The sequence below is a fragment of the Tupaia chinensis genome, unplaced genomic scaffold (genome assembly GCF_000334495.1).
Source record: "Tupaia chinensis unplaced genomic scaffold, TupChi_1.0 Scaffold000047_1, whole genome shotgun sequence".
Taxonomy (NCBI): Eukaryota; Metazoa; Chordata; class Mammalia; order Scandentia; family Tupaiidae; genus Tupaia; species Tupaia belangeri.
The window spans coordinates 3,459,887-3,474,162 of NW_006159505.1; the positions used below are offsets into that span (position 1 = coordinate 3,459,887).

General features: G+C 49.9%; 1 non-coding gene across 1 annotated transcript; it reads right to left on the minus strand.

The window, feature by feature from the left end:
- Nucleotides 1–4,881: 4,881 nt before the first annotated feature.
- Nucleotides 4,882–5,012, minus strand: LOC114009150 (small Cajal body-specific RNA 20). Its single transcript, XR_003550618.1, has one exon.
- Nucleotides 5,013–14,276: the final 9,264 nt, after the last annotated feature.

Genomic DNA, 14,276 nt, shown 5'->3' on the forward strand with positions numbered 1-14,276 from the left:
GGGGCCGGGCCGCCCCGGGGGCCCCTGGAGCCCCCCCCTGCCACAGAGCCACCAGGTTAAATACAGCCCGTGCACAAAGTCACAGGCCAAAGCCTGTGGAGTTGTTTTTAGTCCGATTTATCCATTTTCATCCTTGGTTCCTGGAGGTGTGCAGAGTGCCCGCTTGCCTCTTCTAGGCCCACCGCTTGTCTCCACCGTTGTGCTTTCCACGTCACTCCGTAGACACGTCACAGCCCAGCTTCTGTCTTTGCCCTCTTTCAGCCGCCTCATCACAGCCCTGTGGCCTCCCCTGCTGCCCAGGCACGCCGTTCCCAGGGGCAGGGAGGGGCAGGCTCCTGAAGCCCGTCTTCTCTGTGACTGCCTTAGGTGATGCGTAGCCCCTGCGCCTTTCCACCCACCCACTTCCTGTCCCTGTCCTGCTGCGCGGTCCAGAGTCAGGGACCTACTTTGTTTCTTTGTTATTTATGACCTTGTTTAAAGAGAATAAATATCTCCCAACCTTTACTGACCTGTTCTCTGCGGAATTGCCTTTATTTCTGGGACCTGGGGGCAGGAGACATGGACTTGGTTATACTCCAGAACCCTTTCCCGGTAGCCCGTCAGACCCACGGTACCCAGTGACATGGACAGCTAGCCTCGACTACAGCCCAGGAGACGTGGACCCCAGTCCCATCCCTTCAGCCATCCGCTGTTAGCTCTGGCCCAGAACAGCACAGACTGCACTGTCCATGTGACCACAGTCACTCTGGTTTCAGGCTGACAACCGCATCTATCCATAATCGGTTGTCTCCTAGCTCTAGACACTTGGGTTCATCTGCCTCCTCGTGGTCCTCCCTGATGTTCCAGAGCCACTTCCTGGTTACTTCAAAAACTGAACTCACCACCCCTGCAGCTTGCTCCCCGTGTTGTTCACCACTCAGTAAGTACCTTCCACCGTCTCTCAATTGTCCAGCATGGACACCCAGAGTCCCCACAGACTGTCCCCTCTCAGACCCACAGCCAGTCTATGGCCAGGTCCCACCTGTTCTCTCTTCTGTGTCCCCTCGTAGCCATCCCACAGCCACTGCCCTAGCTTAGGCCTCACCTCTCCTAGATCACAGCACCCGCCAGTTTCCTGCCTCAGCCCCTGGCCCTCGGGCACATGCCCCTCCATGCCCCGTAAGTCTCCCTGGTAGGCTTTGAGGCTGGGCTGCCCCAGGCCCGCCCCTTACTGGTGTAGCAAGGTGCTTTATCTCTTTGTGCTCTTTCATCAGAAAAATCAATGTAAACAGTACCTACCCCACAGGACCCTGAGGGCTCTACTAGCTAAGTAAGCTAACTGGGTAGTCAGTAACTGGCATGTGATAGACACTTAATAAATAGTTCTTGTTATGTCCCTCCTAATTATACCCAAGGCCTCCTTTACTCTGACTGTTTCATGGGCCAGTAGCTTCAGTGTCACCTAGAGGTTTGTTAGAGATTTCGTCCTACCCCCGAACTATTGAGTCTGAACTATTCTGCATTTGAACAAGTACATTAGTATCTGAGACATTCCGGTGTACATGCTCACTAGATTTCTTTTTTTAGAGAGAGAGAAGTTTTTGCTATAGGGCGCATGTGCTTGCCAGAAAATAGAGACAGAGAGACAGAAAGCAAGAAATCACCACCCAGGAGGGATGGCCATGCACAATCCCTTCTCCTATCTCCTCTCGGGATCCTGGGCACACACACACCTGCGCCCGGCGAGTTTAAGCCACTGGGTCCAGGACATGACCTACAGTGGACAACATGGGAGTCCAGCGACGTAGCCACTACGCCATCTGCTGGTCCCCTCACTAAATATTTCAATGTAAAGCACGAGCTCCCTAGTGAGCAGAGAGGTTCCTCCTGTGTGACCTGGTTTCTCCTTCCCAGGTCTTTGCAGGTATCTTTGCTGGGCTGTGTGCCCTTTTGTCCACCAGGGGGCAGCATGAGCTCTTGTGTGGCTTTGCAGGTGCGCCCTTCTGCTTCTATACACCAGGCAAGTTGCAGTAGTTTTTGCCCGTCTCATCCACTGTACACAGATCTCATTTAATCCTTGCAGCAGCCCTTGAGGTAAGTGGTGCTGTGTTCCCATTGTGGGTGGGCAGACGGGTCCAAACTCCCAGCTTGGAAGTGCCAGTGTGAGAACTCAAAGCTAGGTGGTTCCCACATCACACTGGTTGATATGAGGGCAGAAGTCATTTTGGCCTGGATACTGACTTAAAAGAGCAGAAGGGGGGGCCAGCAGGTGGTGTGGTGGTTAAGGCGCTGGACACTCCCACATGGCTGACCACGGTCCAAGTCCTGGACCTGGCGGCTTGCTTTCTCACTTTCTCTTTCTGTTCAAATTAAAATAAATGAATGAATAAATAAGATTAAATAAATAATTCCTTAAGACAGTGGGAATCAATAAAACAAGGAGTGTGACAACTAGGGGCCTGAGACCGCCTTAGGCTTGATGGACGGAGTCTGCAAACGAACGAAATGAACACGTTCGCTGAGCTCAGTTAGGTGCCATAGCAGGCGCTTACATCTCATTCATCCTTTTTATGCTTTGAAGCACTGGGTGTCACCACACCCAGGTTAGGGCGGTTGGAAACATGCTCAGCAATGTGAAATGGCTTGCCCACAGTCTCAGCGAAGAAGCAGCTTCTTTGCCTTCCAATCGATTCCACGCCCATTGAATATCCATGACACCCCAGCTGAGAAGGAACTATGTTCCTTTCATGTATCTTTAATGAACACCTACTATGTGCTGGCCATAACAACGTCCCTGCAGAGCCTATAAGTCCGCCTGTGTGAACCACTGTTGCACGACGGAGAATCCGAGCCCAGGGCACTTGAATGCAGGATTGCCATGGAGGCAGAAGAAGTATGCCTGGGTCCATCTAAAAGCCATTGTATTACATACACTCACTGAGGAATGTCTTAGGGGAGCTCTTTCCACAAAGAGAAGGCAAATTTTGGAGGCAGATGCAGATCTGATGGGAAGGGGGAGCATCTTGAGAGAACTCTACAGTAGAGACAGGAGAGGATTGGGGTGTGGCTTCTTTAACAGCACCGTGAGCATTTATGTGCTGATAAAGCAAGCCTGAGCGCCCATTCAGTGCTGAGCATCCAATGGACTGTAGAGACACACAAAATAAGCCATTGAAAGGAGCTCACACTGTAGGGAGACAGAAATAGTGACTGCGTTGTATGGGGGCGAGGAGGAACTAGGCCTATTGAAGTAGGCTAGGGGAGGTTTCACAGAAGGGGTAACAGTTGAGTTGAGCTTTGAAGCACTGCAAAGTGGAGGTAGAGAAGGACAAGCAATGCATTTCGGGTAGAGGGAACAACATAGACAAGGCCCAGGAGACTAGAGAGTCAGTCTGAGAACTTGTAGGAAGGTTCATAGTGCTGGATTATAGGCCATGGCAGGAGAGGAGGCAGGAGCCAGGGCATAAAGGTCTCAAGTGGCAAGAATGGGGAGCTTTCAGAAGTTGCTAAGCGGGGATAGGACAGGTCAGGTCCTTTTTATTAATTTTTAAGGTTTTTGTGTTTCTCTTTGTTTTTGCCATAGGGCGCGTGTGCTGGTTGGAGAAAGAGACAGTGGGAGGGAAAGTGAGAAATCACCCCCCGGAGGGGAGGGCTGTGTTGCATCCCCTCTCCTCCACTCTCCTAGGATTCTGGGCCCTCACGCAGTGTACCCAGTGTGAGTCTCAAGCTGCTGGGTTCGGGACTCGAAACGTGGACAGCCATGTGGGCGCAGAGGTGAGAGAAAGGGATAGCGTCCATATTTTGGAGGTGGGATGGGCAAGACAGAAAGTAACTGGGTTTGGCGAAAGAAGGCCCAGGACCCTGAAGGTGGCTTCGGGGGCCTGTCATCAGGACTGGGGACCGGGAATTAACAGGTCAAGATCTACTAAGGGCCAAGCAAGGAGAGTTACAACAGCGACGGCGAAATCAGGCACCGCATCTCGGCAGGAACAGTGTTCGCGATCTCTGAGCCGCCTCTTCCCCGGCCCCAGCTGGCCACCCCTGGCCACCCCATTAGCAGCCAGAATCAACACGTTCTCAGCCTGGGGCCAGGGCGCAGGAAGTTATGTAAACTCAAGAGGCTCCCTTATTCCTAGAGCTGGCTTCCTCTCTCAGCAGTTTGCTAGAAAACCTCAGCGTGCAGCCAGGCGAAACCTTGGAACCCGAGAGTGACCACGTGAGCGGCGGGCCTTTTCCAGGTGGGTGGAAGGGATAGCGAGTGAGTAGTTAGCTGAATGTTGGGGGAGAAGGTTTTTTTCTGATGATCAATGATGATGCCATTTATTGATAAACTAATCGAACTTAAGCTTAGACTATCAACTGACTTGCGGCGTCACAGTGACATGCTGCTCAAGCAGTGCTGAATCCATATGGAAGATCGTGTGTTCGGTTCTCTGTGGACTTGCACATGCCAGGCATGCATGTGCATGATCCTGGCTGACTGGGAAGCCTTGTGGTGGGGAGCATTGCAGAGCAGAACCCTGTCCAAGGTGCTTCTCTCTCCCTTATGGAAGAAAGAAATAGGGACCAGCAGTTGGCTTAATGGCTATGTCACTGGACTCCTACATAGGCGACTGCGGTTTGAGTCCCAGACCCAGTGGCTGAAACTCACACTGGGCACGTGTATGTGCATGCCCAAGATCCCGAGAAGAGAACGGAGGAGAAGGGATTGCGGCGTGACCATCCCCCCTGGGGGGTGATTTCTCGCTGTCTTTCTGTCTCTCTCTTTCTGGCAAGTGCACGCTCCCTATAGCAAAAACCTCTTCAAAAAGAGGAAGAAAGAAAGAAAGAAGAAAGAAAGAAACAACAACAAAATAATTTAAAGGTAACAGTCACACTACAATCTGTGCCACTGTTTTCCCCCAATGCCTGAACTGGGAAAATGAAGCTGCCCGGCTGCTGGCAGTCCTGACGATGATCGTGGATGGCTGATCTTGGCCTTCAGCTCTGGCTGAGAAGTAAAGGGACCCCCCACGGCCCCTGGGAGAGAGGCCAAGAACAGGCTGAACCATTTTTAAAGCACGTTTACACAGTTTGAGACCTGGCAACTCCCCTGTGGAGTGGGTAGGGCAGGCGTCCCAGCAGTGTCATCCCACAGAGGAGGAAGCAGAAGCTCTGATAAGGACAGTGATCTGCCCACGGTCCCACAGTAGCACAATCTGGACTAGGGCTGAGGCTACCTGACTCCCAGACCAGCACAGGCCTCAGTCCCAAAGCAAACTGGAAAGCGATGGGGTTGGGTGGGGGCGTGCAGGACTGACTCCACACTCAGTGCAGCCTCACCTAGCTGGGCGAGCTTTGGCACATCACTTCTTTCAGAACCTCAGGCTTTTTTCATCCACAAAATCAGGTGCTAGTCCTTAGTTCTCGGGCTGCTATGAGGGCTAACCGAGACCTAGATAGATGAAGTGTGTCTACGCCGGCTTCCTGCAGTATTCGAGGTAAAAAACGGTAACGGCCACGGGGCTCAGGAGACAGGTTAGTTCATCCTGATTGGGAATCTTGGAAGGAAGGGAAGTCAAGGCAGAAGTCATACCCTCCCACGTCTGTTGGGGTCTGCTCCCCACTCTGCGTGGGGGGCTGCTCTCAAGCAGAGCAGAAGGAGTGGAATCTGTTGTGAGCGTGCGGCCTGCGTGTGCCAGTGCCACAGACCTCCTTGGACATGCATATGTCCTTCTCAAGAAATCTTAGAGTGTATTCCCCTCCTCAAAGGGCATGTATGTGTGTCAGAGAGAGAGAGAGAGAAATCCCAATGGACCCTGGTCACAGCACCATCGTCATTCCTCTGTTCCATCAGGATCCTGGGCACACGCTCACATGTATGTCTGGCATGTTTTTCAAGCTGCCATGGTTGGGACTCAAATAGGGTTAGCCATGTGCAATCTGGCCCCCTCCACATCGTGTTTACGCACTGTGCTATAGGGTCGACCCACATTTTATTTTGTAAATTAGGGTAAAATGGGGCCAGCAGTTGGCATGGAGGTTAAGGCGCCGAATCCCATGTGGTCAGCAGATCCAGTGAAGACCCAGCAGTCTGAAAATCGCACCAGTGCGTGAGTGTGTGCATGTCTAAAATTCCAAGAGGAGAATGGAGGAGAAGGGATTGTGGCATGGCCATCCTTCCAAGCTGTTGAGTTCTCATTTCCTTCTCTCTCTCTCTCTCTCTGTTTCTCTTGGATAAATGACATGCCTACAGCAAAAACTAAAACTATAAAAAATAAATTGTGGCAAAACATGCATAACAATAGTTTTCATTTTAACCATATATAAATGTATAATTTCAGTGGCATGTAACTAACACACACTACACTTTGTACCATCACCACCATCTATATGCAAAACGTTTTTAATCATCCCCCAGAAAACTTGGTTCCCATTAAATAGCTCCTCCTTCACCCTCCGCAAACCTGGGTAACCTCTGTTCTATTCTGTAGTGGTAGAGTTGCCTATTCTAGGACTCCTTCAGTCCTTGTCCTGAGTCTGGCTTCTTCCACTTAGCATAACGCTTTCAATGGTCCATCTATGTTGCAGCACAGATCAACATTTTATTCCTTTTTAGGGCTGTGTCCTGGGGAGTGGTGGGCAGGTCTAGGGGGAAGGGGCTTGCTCATGATGTTTACTGATTCCAAAGAACACACCCAGAGGTCCAGCAGGAAAAGACCTGAGTTTACTTACTAGGGAGACTCCACTGACGGCCAGGCAGAGAATGGTCCATATGAATGAATCCAGGCTCGGGTTATGTATGTAAAGAACAAAGCATTCATGGGACCAGCAGTTAGCGTAATGGCCATGTCGCTGGACTCCCACATAGTCGACCACGGTTCGCATCCCAGACCTGGTGGCTTAAAACTCACACCGGGCACGTGTGCATGCGTGCCCAAGATCCCGAGAGGAGAATGGAGGAGAAGGGATTACGGTGTGGCCATCCCCCCTGGGGGTGATTTCTCGCTTTCTGTCTCTCAGCCAGTCACCCCTGTATCCTCTCTCTGTGTCTGTCTGGTGAGCGCACACACCATATAGCAAAAACTCTCCAAAAAAAAAAAGAACAAAGCATTCATGAACCAAGTGATGCCATATATTGTTTAGGGGTTACAATACCAGATCAGCTAAACAAGGAACAGAATTAGCAGAGTATGTCTAGGTCTTAGTGCCTCTAAGCTTGTGACGTTAAATGTGGGAGGGGTGTGCTTACCTCTGGAACAGCCCGGCCTGCGGTCAGTTCCAAGGGGTCAGGGAACGATCACAAGAAGGTCACAAGGCCCAGCTGGGCTAGCAGCCGGATCTCAGGCAAACAGGGCAAAGAGGGATGGAGAAGGAGAGCTCAATGTATGGTGCTTACCCTCAGGTTGATAATTACTGGGTTGTCAGAAAAGTCATGATTTTCTGTGCAAAAACGTGTCATGACTTTTCTGATACCCCAGGATTTTGAAGGAAGCGTGTATCACTTTCATATTCCTTCATCTCTTGATGGACACCTTCCACTTTTGGGCTGTTGTGAACATTGGTGTGCAGATACCTCCTCAAGTCCCCACTTTTCATTCTCCTGGATATATACCTGGGAGTGGCACACAGGGTAGTGTGACGTTTAACTTCCTGAGGAACCGCCAAGCTGCTTCCCACTGTGGCCACCATTTTACATTTCCACCAGCAATGCTGAGAGTTCCAGCTTCCCCACATCTTTGCCAACACTTGTCATTTTCCACTTTTTAAATTAGACCGTCCTGATAAGTATGAAATAGAGGAACCTCATTGCGTTGCTCTAAGTTTTGCAACGTTGCAGAGCCAATGTAGATGAAAAGTGAATCCTCCAGGTGAGATTTTATTGAACTTTATAGTGTATAGAGTTTTTTTTAAAATAGATTTATTTTTTTCCATTTACCAAATCCAAACCAAATTGCCAAAACTAAATAAAACTTTAGACTTATCAATAAAAATGGATAGGGATTATTTAAGAGTTAGAAAAATAACGATCTAAGGACTCATGCCCTCATGAGGGTGATAAGCTCTCACACCACGACAAACACACACACACACACACACACACACACACACACACACACATACACATACCTTTTTATCCTTTAAGGCCCAAATAAATTTTCACATGAGCCCCATCACATGAAAGATATAATCGTGTCCCTGATGACTTTGCAGCGTTCTGTATGTTCCCTCCGATTAGTATTGTCATTGTGGAGAACTCTGACAGGACAGAATCAGCCAGTCAGTCACCCCTGTATCTTCGGCCCCAGCAAAGTGCCCAGCATAGAGGCTTGGCTGAGTGAATATATGATGACACCACACACACAGTGTGTTCCCATAGGACGTCATGGGAGTGGGTACCACCGTTGGCTCCCAGTGCTCCTGTCCCAAGAGGCCTCCAAGGAGTTTGGAAAGAGCCTGGGTCTCTGGGCCAGGAAACCTTGCTTCTTCTCGTCTCCAACACCGGCATGCCGTGTGATGATAGGCAAGGGAAAGTAAGTGCTGTCTTCTGGCCCCAGCAGTGATGGGCAGGCAAACAGGAGTCACGCGTTCATTAGCATTATTTCATAGTTCTGCTCGGTCTGACATGGAGTGCTTCTGAAGAAGCACATAGAGAGGTGGTACCTGTGGGGATCCGTCAGAGCCATGCACCTTTGGCTGACGAGCCTGTCACCGCCCAGCTATCCTGGTGCCCAGAATCCACGCTTAGCACCTCATTCCTTTGTGGTGATCGCTGATCTCGTTAGACTAACCCCTATCAGGGACAGGGGCACCCTCCGTAATGGAAATCTTAAGGGGAACTGGCAGATCAAGCCCTTGATGGGAGGGATCCTGTAACCAGGAAAGTGAGTGTAAGTGGGAGAGGAGGCAGAGAAGAGAAAGAGGCAGGCTGTAATTCCTAAGAGGGAGAAAACTGTGGGGAGCCTCAAGGTGAGAGACAGAGTCAACGGAGAAATAGGCTGGAAGCTGTCTCTTCCGCCTACCTCCAGGTCCTGGCTCTGCCCCGAGCTGTGTGAACTCAGGGAGATCTTTCCTCTGGGCCCCTCCTTTGCTAAAAGGGGTGAATTTATTGGGAATAGGAAAGGGGGCGTGAGGTCCAGCTGTGGTGGTGCAAGTGGTGAGGCACTGCTAAGTGAGGGTGGGGCTGCCCAGAGGCCGGGGTTGAGCTCCCAGAACAACCTAAAGCAGGCTGGCACGTGGTTGCAACCTAGCTGACGGGAGGCCGGGGCAGGAGGATGGCCACATAGCCAGAACTAATCTAATACACCTACTCTTCCCTTCTCCCGCCCCCTCCCCCATAAAATAAAATCAAAAGCTCTGGGGGAGGGGGTGAACTAGCTGACGAAGAGTAGTAGGCACAAACTTCCGTCTCCTCCCTCAGCCCTTAGCCGATTTCATGATTCTGCTGAGCACACAGCAACCTGCAGGCCCATGCCCCCACCCCTGCCTGCTCCCCCCAGCCCTACACACACAGGCTCCTTTGGCTTCTCCCACCTTGGGCAGCCAAGGCCCCCAAACAGGGCCCTCTTTGAGTGGTTCCCTGAAAGGGCAGTTTGTGCAGCTCTTGGCATCTCTGGACGAGAGTCCCCCAGAACCCACCTCTCCTGATTCTTCCTCCTGGACAGCTCTCCCCACCCCCTACGTGTGAAAGCGGGACAGACAGCCTACCCGGACTGTCAGAGGGCAGGGAGGCCAGCACAAATATAAAGAATCAGGCCTCCCACTCTCTGGCTGCGGCGTGGCGGAAGGATGTAGCTCTGAAGACCACCCAGGGCAACGAGCTGGGAAGGAGGCGGGAGACCCTGTGTCTAGCCCCAGCTCCACTGTGACAAGCAAGTCACTACCTCCCAGACCTAGCCTTCCAGCCCCTGCCCTGCCTTCCTCCCTGGGGAAGGAGGGAAGGAGTGGCGAAGGTTCTAACAGGGAACATGCTGACCGAAGGGAGGGTGTTCCTACTCATAGTTCTAAGGGGCAGGCATCCCCCCTGCTGCACCCCAGCCTGTCCTTCCTTTTGGCCTCTATGGACCCTCCCCACGTCAAGACTTGCTCATCTCTCCTTCCCATGAGCCTCTCAGTGCTCTCTATTCACGTCCCCACTCGGGCTACTTCGACCCGCGGTGATGTGAAGGTCTGTCTCCATTCACAGGGGCGACAGATCAACATCTAACTCTCCTTTCCATCCCTAGTGCCAGCAAGGGCATGCCACTGAGGCAGCCCCTGTCGGCGAGATGTCAATAAACAAGGAGGCTTTCCCGGCTACCCCAGTCACAAGGATCCCTTTCCTGTAGGTTGCAGCATTTAGCAGTAATTCACTTCTAGCATGTAACATTTTCACATCGCGCTTTAATGATACTCAACTGGGAGGTATTGTATCATCCCCTACTGGCCCAGCTCCCAGAGGCTGCCTTCTGTACTCCTCTGTACCCCGTAGCACCAGGCACCAGGCCTGCCCATGGGGAATGTTCACGGGGCAGTTTTTGCTGGACTTGCAGCCAGACATTCTTGGGTCTCACTCAGTGAAGACGTTTGACAGTCGCCTCATCTGAGATACTGTTACAGGCACATTTGTTAAGAGCACAAGGTTTGAGCCAGACTGTAGGACATTGGACCAGTTACCTAACTCTCTAAATCTGTCTTCTTATTTGTAAAATGAAATAATAACTGTCTCAAGTTCATAGCATTGGGATGAGCATTAAATTACTAATGCAAGAAGCCCTTAGAATGGTATATTGTTATGATGAGCTCAGACCAGCCCTAAAATTCTGGCAAAGCCAGGTTCTGTGAAGGAAGGGGAGCAATCTCTGGGGCTGGCCCCATAGCATAATGGTTAAGGACACTAGACCCCATGTAAATAACCATGGTTTGATTCCCAGACCTGATGGCTTGAAAAACACACTGGGCAGGTTTGCATATGCATGCCCCAAATCCTGACAGGCTGGAGAAACAGAGGAGAAGGGATTGCAGCATAATCACACCCCATTGGGAGGTGCTTTCTTCCAGTCTCCATCTCTCTCTTGTGAGTGCATACATCCTCTAGCAATAAATAAATAAATACATGTTTAGCAAATATATAAGTAAACAAAATTAAGGGGAGCAGCCTCACCTGCAGACATAGCTTTCTGTCTCCAGCCCTTTCCTCTAAAGCTGGGGGTGACAGTTGTGAGTAGGTGACAGTAATTCAGTGAGCGAATTTCCAGAACCCTAGTGCGCTTAGCAGAAATACTGGGTCTGTGGCAGTGGTTCACTGAGACTGTGAAGAAGTGAGGTGTTAGAACATCAGAGCTCTTTCCTGGGGGGCCTCAGAGCTCTGGGAGTCTGAGCTCCTGAAAGGCCAGATGCCAGAGGGGATAGGATCAGCCCCGAATCTAACACCCAGGCATTTCACTGTGTAGCTTCTTGTGAGCAAGACACGCCCACATACGTGTGGAAGAATCCGAGCCACATGGTCTGAAATGTTCTTGGCATAAATGTCCCAGGCTGTGGTGGCACATGCTGAGGCCTCTCGGCAAGCCCGGGGTTCCTGGCACACCCTAATGGCCGGGGGTGGTGGTGTGCTCCCACAGTCCCAGAGACTCTGGGGGTTGAGGCAGGAAGATGGCAACACAAGGGCCGTCACTCCTGAACACAGCCTTAACATAGGAGCTAGTCCTTCTGCTTCTCATCAGACTCTGCTTATAAAAATTCCACCTCTCCACCACAGCGCAGCTCAAAGGATGCCTTCCTGCCTGTTTATCCAGGAGGCTGCAGAGCGCCTGCTTATTTAGAACCAGACCTCCTGGGGATACTGAGAGGAACAGGAGTGCAGTCTCATGGGATCAGCGTGGAAAAGCACTGTGGAAATTCAGTGAAAGGGGGCTGCAGCAGAGGTACTGACAGTGCACAGGGGGGCCCACAGCACTCCCCCTGTAGGGAAGGTTACCTGATGGATTAAACAAGTGGACAGGGCCAGCAGGTGGCATAGTGGTTAAGGCACTGGACTCCCACGTGGCCAACCACGTTTTGAGTCCCAGACTCAACAACTTGAAACTCATGCCGGGCGCATGGGGTGAGTGCCCCAAATCCTGAGAAGACAATGAGGAGAAGGGATTACAGTATGGCCACTCCCCCAGGGATAATTTCTCACTTTCTCCTTCTCTGTGTGTCCAGTGAATGCATATGTCCTAAAGGAAAAAAAAAATCTCTCTAAAGAGAAAAACAGCAGGACTAGCAGATGGCAAAATGGTTATGTTACTGGACTCACACATAGTTGGCTGTAGTTCGAGTCCTGGATCCAGCAACTTGACCCTCACACCAGACACTCATGTGTGTGTGCTGAAACCTCACACTAGACGCGCATGTGTGTGTACTGAAGATCCTGAGAGGACAATGGAGGAGAAGGGATTGCGGTGTGGCCATCCCCTTCGGGGGATTTCTTACTTTAAGTCTGTCTCGCTGATGAGTGCACACGCCCTATATTTCTTACTTTATGTCTGTCTCGCTGATGAGTGCACACGCCCTATAGCAAAACTCTCTCTCAAAAAAAGAAAAAACAGCAATAGCAAAAACAAGTGGATGAAGTAATTTCTTCTTTATTTTCTTTTAGTTTAGGTTTTTTTTTTTTCTTTTCCCCAATAGGGTGTGTGCACTCACTGGAGACAGACAGAGAGAGGAAAAGTGAGAAATCATTCCCCTGGGATGGTCACACCACATTCTTCTTTCAGGATTTGGGCATGCATACATGTGTGCCCGGTGTGATTTTTAGGTTGCTGGGCATGGGACTCAAACCCAGAGTGGAGTCTGCCATGTGGGATCCAGTGCCTTGACCACCACGCCACCTACTGGCCCAGAAGAAGTAATTTCAATCTCAATGAGGTGAGTGTTATGAAGAAAGTAAAATTTGTCCTTAGAAAAGAGAGTGGCTGGGAAGTCGAGTGCTTAGGAAAGGCCTTTCTGCAGTGGCACTGAACCAAGAATAAAATGATGAGAAGAGCTTGGCATGGGCAGGTCTGGGGGGGCTTAGGAAAGGCCTCTCTGCAGTGGCACTGAACCAAGAATGAAATGACGAGAAGAGCTTGGCATGGGCAGGTCTGGGGGGCAGCAGATGCCGAGGCCTGAGAATGGGGGCGATGTTGGTGGTGATGAGTCCAGTGGCTCTGAGGAATCGTTAGAATGTCAGTGTCTGTGATATAGGGAAGATGCAGTGATGGGATGTGAGCTGAGCTGGGATTACAGCATAAAGAAAAGGTTATACTTGGAGATGGCTACTGAACTTAAGCTGTGAAATATTGCTTTCATTGACTAAAAATGAAGATTTTCTGCAGAGATTTCTCCCTCCAGATTCATTTCCAGTGGTCTCCACACACTGAGTGTCCAGACAGGTCCAAGTGAACAGGATCCAAACATCTGAATACAATTAGGATCAGAATATTCCTCAATACCTACTAAATCTGAGGCACAAAGAGTGAAATACACAGCAGAAGAGAGATTGCACATCATCTCCTCCTGCACGCCTCTGAACACTCAGATTGAACTTCAAGAATTAGGAAGAAATGTAACATCCATCAGATGACCAGAAATCACCTCAGGGTCACAAGAAATATGGAAAAGCAAGAAAATACCTTTCCTTCAAGGGAAAAGAATAACTCTTCTTCACCCTCAGACAGTATGATGAAACTCACGAAAATGTCAGATAAAGAATTTAGAATATTCATAGTGACAAAGCTAACAGAGGTGGAAGAAAAGGGAGACAATGAACTGCAGAAGAGGCAGGAGAAAGGAGCTGATGAGTTCCAGGAGGTGAGGACATTCTTGCAAGATCTGAAAGAGGAATTACATACTTTAAAAAAGAATCAAATGGACCTGTTAGAGATGAAGGCTATACTACAGGAAGTCAAAATATCCTTTAAAAGTATTGAAAGCAGACTAGATCATACAGAAAATCAAATTACAGATGTAGAAGATAGAATTGCTGTCCTAGAAAAATCTACCACAAAGACTGAGAAAATTGCCCTCCAAAATGAGAATAATATATGAAAAATACTAGATACCATCAAGCATCCAAACATCCAGATAACTGATATCCCAGAAGGCAAAGAGACTCATAAGGGCATTGATAATCTAGTCCATGAAATCCTGGAAGAAAACTTTCCAAGCCTAGGGAGGCATTCAAAGATTCAATCCCAAGAAATACAAAGGACTCCCAATAGAATCAACCCAAGAAAATCTTCTCCAGGACACATTATAGCCAGATTCACCAAATCACAGACAAAGACAAGATACTAAGATTGGCAAGAGAGAAA